Genomic DNA, 7,422 nt, shown 5'->3' on the forward strand with positions numbered 1-7,422 from the left:
GAAATCTGGGCAGTGATGCTGAGCATCTCTAAAGGCAAAAGAAAGTTGCTCTGATATCCTGAACTGTGGCAACCATTTGGCTAGGTGGTTTGAAGAAGCTGTAACAAAGCCTGCCAGATGGCACAGATAATGTGTTTGAGACTTCAAGAGCAGACTGTCTTTTTTTTTGTGGGGATGTCTTTCAAGTGCAGAAGAAAAGAATAAAAAATCCCAGCAAAGAGGAAACTGCAAATTAAGTTCCACACGCTCATCCGAGCATCTGGATGAATTGCAGCCCTTGAAAGAGCAGAAACATCAGGGGATCCTGCAGAGTTGGCCCAGCCTCAGAGCTCAGGCCTGTGGTGCCCTCTTAGATGTCTTCATCCAAGACATCAATGCCAGGACAAGAAGAACTGTGGTCGGAGGCCACCTGGCCCTGCAGAGAGGTCACTGCATTGCTCAGAGTCTGCCTGGCCAGGAACTGCTTTTCCCACTGGTCACCTGAGCTACCTGGGGACTCTGTTGAATTTTACTGCTCTGCTGTGTTGTCTGAACAGCATCCCTGAAATGACGTTCATCTCACCTTGTTCATCATCTAGCCTCAGCCAGGCATCCTGCTGCTACCCACAGTCAGCGGAAACAGGTCGGACCTCCAGAGTCGAGTGTGCTGTGAGTGAGCTGGTGCTGTCTGCACATCATGGTCCATCATGGTCCATCCTCAGGCTTTGCCACACAGCTGAGGCTGAGGATAATGGCACAAAAAAGAGGCTATGAGGTTCCTTGTTCTGAGAATTTCTTTGATGTCTGAAGGCTTACTCAGTCTGTGCTAAAAGAGGACATGTAGAGATGGATTTTAGTGGCCCATTTTAGGCATCAAAATGGGAATTTCTAACTGCTGCACAATTGCATTCCTTGGAATGCAGGTGGCTTCAGAAGCAAGAGCAGTGAACTGTCCAAAAGCCAGAACAGACGGAGAACAAATTATATTGAATCACTAGATGGCAGTAAGGCAAATCGCATTACACACTTGTCCGTAAGGAGGGAAGTGTGGATCCTAAATGAGGCATATGATTGGATAGACAGGAAGACATATGGATAGACAAGGGGAGAGACGGATTTAAAAATAAGTAGAGGTACAGACGTCCACAGAGACGAATGGAGAGCTAGCTGTCAGGAGGAGCTAGACGAGCTGGTTCTCTGCGCCCTCTTCTATCAGCATGTGTGATAACAGGCACCTTCATTTTCAGTCCTTGCTCTGCTTGTGACAGAAGGCCACCATCCATGCCCTGCCTCATCCCAGGGTATTTCTTGCCAAGCTCCCAGCTATTTTCCCCTCTCCGATGCACATGCCTTGGGGTGGAGAGGCAGGATGCTGGCCTGGCAGCAGTAAACACAATTCCTGCTGCTCCTGGGCTGCCCATGACTGTGAACAGAGAGAGGATCCAGCTACTACATTTGTAGATGTCTACCACTGTTTCACATTGTTTTAACTCATACTACAGGGCCTGATGTCTAGGTTTGTTGTTCAAGTAAGCTTCAGAGCACATGGAGGCAATGCTAGGCTGCCTGAGTGACATCTTACCGAGACCAGCAAAGTGGACTGGAGATGCTGTTTTGGGCAGCACTGAGCCAAGACAGGGGTTTTCGGGGTCTCTGTCACTGGCCTGCTGAGGGACCTTCGACATGTCCCTTCTCTTCTTTGTGCTTCTTCTTCCTCTAACAGCAGATAGGGCTAATGACACCTGTATCCCTGGTGAAGTGCTTTGAGATCTGTGGGTGCAAACAAGTGCCAACTGCTGAGCATTACAAGGGCTTGAGAAGAGAGGAACCTGTTTGACCTTGAGGGTTTCTACAAGGGACCAGGCACAGACTGAAATGCCCAGCTGGTCCCATTTGAGATTTCAGATTTTGGAGGCTAGCCTGACCAGTCTTGGAGAAAAACTTCCCTTTCAAATCACATCACACATCTTGCTGACAACTGTGAAAGCAATGCATTGCTGCAAAATAATACCACCATGGTGGTAATCTTGCTTGCAGAGCAAACTGTAGATGGGCCTGATTTCCGAGGGCTGTAGGGGTTGGACTTCCCCATGCGGTGGTGCTGTTGCCACGCTGCTGGCACACAAAACTCTTGGTGTGTGGGAGCAGCCCAGACTGTTTGTTTAAAATCTCAGCAACTTCAGAGCATCAAAAATGCATTTGACATTTTTTTTGTTATTTTGCTAATTGCTAAGCTCTTTTGGTTGTAAAAGATTCGGAGTGTGAGATCCCTGCCAGCTTCTGCTGGAGATGCCTTGTGCATTTTCGAGTGGTCAGGAAAGACAAGTACTTTTTTGCTGTGTCTAGGCTTTGGAGGTGGGGGTGAAGTGTGAGGGGAGAAGCCCGTGTTAGGACCACGAAGCAGTTCTGTGGTTGCACTGTAATCACAAAACACTTTCTTACCCCCTTGTATGTCAAGCTTTGCAGCTTTCTTTGGACAGAAGTAGCAAAGGTAATTTGAAATAGAGGCAGAAGACATGACTTTCCTGAGATCATGCAACAGGGCTGCATCAGAGCTGAGCCCAGGACCAGCAAGTACAGGTGCCTCCTAGTCTGTGGCCTGTTCCTTCCATCAGGAAAATGATTTAATTGTTCTGGCCCCTACAGAAAGCCACAACCAGGATAGACTCTGTGGGAAGGAACCAGGTTCTCAGTCCAGCTGCTGAAGGAGCAAAGGGTAGACCTGATGGCTGGACCACCAAGCACCATTTGGGGCCATCAGGGGTGATTGCTCCCTGTGTGGAAGGGGCTGCACTGAACGTCTGGCCACTTATGGTCCCTCCTCCTTCCTTCTTGCCCACATTTTGAGGCCAGTGCTGTGGGGCGGTGCAGGTTACCCTACTTTAATGCAGCAAAGGGAAGAAACTTTGGCACCAGAGGTCAGTTCATGACATTACGTATGAGGAAAGTATTATCCTGAAGGAACAGATTTGTCAGGGCTGTTTTGGGACTTGGTTGGGAACTTGTTGACAAAGTGTTTTTTGGGTTGGAAAATACAGTTTTGTTGACAAAGAAATCCTCTGCAGAAATAATAAAGCTATTTTAAGCCTAGGATAGATTTTACAGTCAAAACCAGGTAGAGAGAGCAAGATCAATCTAGAATAGTCAGTCTCTGCTGGTTGGGACTTGCAATTACGATGAGGAAGATATGGGATCAGTCCTTTTAAGTCATGTTCCCTTTTGCTTGAGCAGATGCTCTATCCACAGATACTGGAATTCAGATTGTACTTGTCTTTTTCCCTCCTCTTAAAACTGTTCCACTCTGTGTTAACTAATTATATACTAATTGGGCCGGAGAGATGCAGTGTCATGAAGCAATTTGATTTTGATGAATTGGCAAACTCTGACAAAAAAAAAAAGTTTCATTAAAAAAGCTTTTCTCTGGCTGCCTTATCAAATGCTCCAATGCTTAGGATAGCAGAAGACGAGCTTTATAAACCAGGAGAGATAATGGGAATTCTGATTAATATCTGTCATTTCCTCCTGTTTAACTGTTTAGCTGGAAAACTGATTTTAAAAATCAATCCACCATTTCTTAGAGTCATTAGGAAAAGAGAGTTTTTTTTTTTCTTTTTTGCTAAGTCAGGTGCATTTGAATAGCTCTAAACAGAGTGCTTCATTCTAGTTTTGTATCCTATTTTAAGCACTGGCTAGGAGGCCCAGGCCACTTTCCCATTGGCAAGCCGCACCAGGGAAATGAAATTGTTTCTAACTATGAACATTGCCCTGCTCTCATCCTAACAGCATGTAAGTAGCCAAAGCAATCAATAATGATTAGAAAAAATGATCATCACTTTATAGTTTCCTTGCTACTCATGTCTGTATCCTCAAAGCTTTCTTCTGCCCATCATCAGATTACCAGTTTTTAACTGCCTGTATCAATTTCAGATTCAGTGATGCTCTGCGTTTCTTCCCACATCAGGCATTAAAGATGAGCTTGCCTGATCTAGGTGGGGTGTCACCTCTAAACATACTTTCCAGGCTGCTCTCTACCCTCAGGGCAGATCTGGTCAAGGAAGCTTAAGGCATCATCCAACTTATGCTAAAACAGGCATCTGCATTTGACCAGACAAATTCCCCAGCTCCATTGGCTTCCTTGGCTAAATCTCCACTGACTGTGATGGAAGCTTGGACACCCAGCCCTAAGGTGTGCCACTACGTTGAGGCCATCCTTATGTGTTGTCTGATGTTCACCAACAAACACACACATAGAAGAAAAAAAGTTAGTTGTTGTTGTTATGAAGTGACTCTTAGCTGTTCCCACAGCTACATTTTTGGTTCTGTTGCTGGATTGAAAACCTTCCTTTATACATCCCTAGACAGGAGTCGGAGATCCCTTCCCCTACTTGACCTTTACAAATTGCATATCCTGCTTCGCTGTAACCTTTTCAGAGGTGCCACAGGCCCCAAACATAGATGTTTGCAATCGATACCATATCCCCGCGCTGAGCTCAGGGTTTGATAACTGCATTCTAAGTTTCTCCAACAAAAGCTGTGATGTCAAAGGATGCAGACAGGAGTGTGCCTGGGATTAAAAGGGAGACTTGGTTGGACCCAGACACAGAACAAAGACTGGCACTGATGTCATGAGGCCCAGACAACACCCACTACAGCTTGAGTGCAGCAAAGAGAGGTGTATTTTAAACGAACAAAATTTTCTGATCAGCAGCAAAACTAGTGAAGTTTGGTTTCCCATGCATGAGTATCCTCTGCCCCCTAACCTCCCAATTCCCTGTTCATATATTGCCATCTTCCTTCCAGCTTGTCCTATGACTGCTTCTCTTCCACTGGGCAAATGGCAGCCTGCTCAGAGGTATGAATGTGCTGACGGGCCAGCCATGACCCATGTGCTGACGGATCAGCTGGCTGCTGCCCCTGGGAGCAGCTAAGGAGCTGAGGTGCCTTCGGTGGGAACACTCATTTGAGTGTTTCTCCTCTACTTGACCGATTTTCACAAAACATCTCTAGACCTTTGGACCGTTTCACTCTGATAAATTTGTTAGGACTTAGGCAAACCGATGGCCACCCAGGCAGACAGTTTGGGAGACAAGCGGACTGATCAAGGGATAGACAGGCAGTGCTAGTGCATAAGCCATGTTTCCACTGGATACCAGGTTAAGACCTACCTATCTATAAGAATAGCACCCGGAGAAGAAAAAGAAAAGATAAAAGCACCAGCAAATAAAATTTCATGCAACCACAGATGATAAAAAGTTATTCCTTGCCTGGAAATATGTTGAGAGGTAATAGGGAAGGGAATGGGTGTCATTCCTTTCTTGTGGATCATAAATCCTTGTGGAAAAAGAGAGTCAGGAGTCCAGGAACAGCCTGTTTCTGCCATTTTGATAGTTCACATTGGATGGACCTTGGCTAATTCTTCTTCACTGCATAAAACAAGCTCATACACTCTCAAGGGCATAGCAGCCTGGCTTGAATTAATTTTATATTAATTACTGGAATGAATTTAGCATGAATAAGCAGTGGCTATTTTTAGCAGCAAGTCTGATTAGTCGTTGGAGCGAACTACCCAGGGAAGTCGTGGGGCACCTGCTGCTTAGGAAGGGGAGAACAACTGCCCTGACTGGACCAAAGCATCCATCTGGTCTGCATGCTGCCTCTGACAGTGACACATAAGGGTTGCACAGGGAAAGATTATAAAAGACAAAGCTGGAATACACTGCTTTTTCACACCATAGCCCCTTTTTCTGACAACCTGTGGCTCTGTGGCTTCATGAGCAGAGGTGACAATGTTTCTTTCTGAAAGACATGTGCTTCATGAATTTGTCCTGCCTGTTTCTGAGCCATTTACTTTTTTTGCCTCAACAATATCCTCTTGAAGACATTTACTTACATCTTCTCTTGCCTAGACTAAATAACTTTTCTTCTTTCCTCCCTGGCTATGTTTTCTAGACCTCAGCTGACCATCTTTGCTTCCCTCCAGCTCCAATAGACACATCTTCTTGTTGAGGCCTTCAGCTCAAGGCCGGAAGCCTTTTGGAAGAGTGAATTTGATGATAAACATAAATTATTGCTCTTAGTGCCTGTGAGATTAATGTAAATTCTGCAGGAATTGAGATAATGTGGTCTAATGTTCTCTTCTGGCCATTTATTCTCTGAATCCATAGCAACCCTTTTAAAACTTCCAAAGATAAAGTGACAAACATATGCTTTGAAAAACAATGGCTACATTTCTCTTAGTAAATTAAATATTCCTGTGGGAATATTTAGTATTATTATTCTGATTGTTATGTTTATAAATTATGCTACTTGTAAGTTTGAACTACTTATGATTTTTTTCATACACCAGTGCATTGCACTGTTTTGATTGGTTTGCAATTTATGTTTTAAGAAGCATCTTTCAAAATCAATTCTTTCAGTTCCCTGTTTGTTTGTTTTTCCCTCAAACTGGCAGAGTGCTGGTTGACCTGGGCTAAAAGAATCCCAGGGTAAGGATAGGTGCTCTTCAGTAGAGGGCACATCCCTGGGCATGGTTTAATTTACTAGCACAAAAGTAGCTAGTGTTCTCCAAAGCAAGGTTGCTCTTAGAGCAAACTGAGCCTTGAAAGCACCAATTAAAGTCCACAAATTACAGTAACTCCTGGTTCCGTAACAAATCTGGCTGCAGTTACAGCAGCCAGGCTGTTTGTCCATCCTTTCAGACAAGAGGAACTTGGCACACTAGTTTATCACCCCACACCGCAAAACAGGAATAATAAGCAATGGAACATGATCGTTGCTTGCCATATCTTGTTACCCCTTTAACACAGCAGCTGCCTGCTTTACCTGTGCTTGAAGTCAGCTCTGGCTGGTCTCCTCAGGGTGTTTAAGAAAAAGAAATCCTATTGCTAAGAACGATGCCTGTGGCATACACATTAAACTTTGTGATCTTTGGCCTCATCTGGCCCTGGCCCTTCATTTTGTGTTGCCCAGAGTGTGTTGTGTTGTCGAGATCAGGAGTGAAATGGCCAGCGGCAATGAGAAAGAGACACGGAGGCTGCCAGAGATGTCTTTGATGGGTTTGTTTCTCACTTGCATCCACAGAAGTGAAGCAACGAAGCAGTCCTGCAGAAAACACATCTGCGACTAACCTGGAGGAGTGTTTTGCATTTGTGTCAGCCTTGTAGTCTGCAGGCTTTCAAAGCACTTTGCAGAAATTACCTCCTTGACAGCAGCATGATCCAGGTGAGGTTAGGATCGGGTCCATTTGCAAAGAAAGAATTGCTTGAGCAAATTATTTGCTCTACACCATCCACTAAATAACATCATTTTAAAACACCAGCCTTTGAAGACATCCGCTGGGAAGGAAAACAAAGAATTGGTCAATCTCTGAATTGAATTAGTCTTCTCGGGCAGACCATAGCTTTAAAGAGAAGCCTGCAGAATCACAACATAAAGAAATTACAT

Source organism: Apteryx mantelli, chromosome 2, assembly GCF_036417845.1.
Source record: "Apteryx mantelli isolate bAptMan1 chromosome 2, bAptMan1.hap1, whole genome shotgun sequence".
NCBI lineage: Eukaryota > Metazoa > Chordata > Aves > Apterygiformes > Apterygidae > Apteryx > Apteryx mantelli.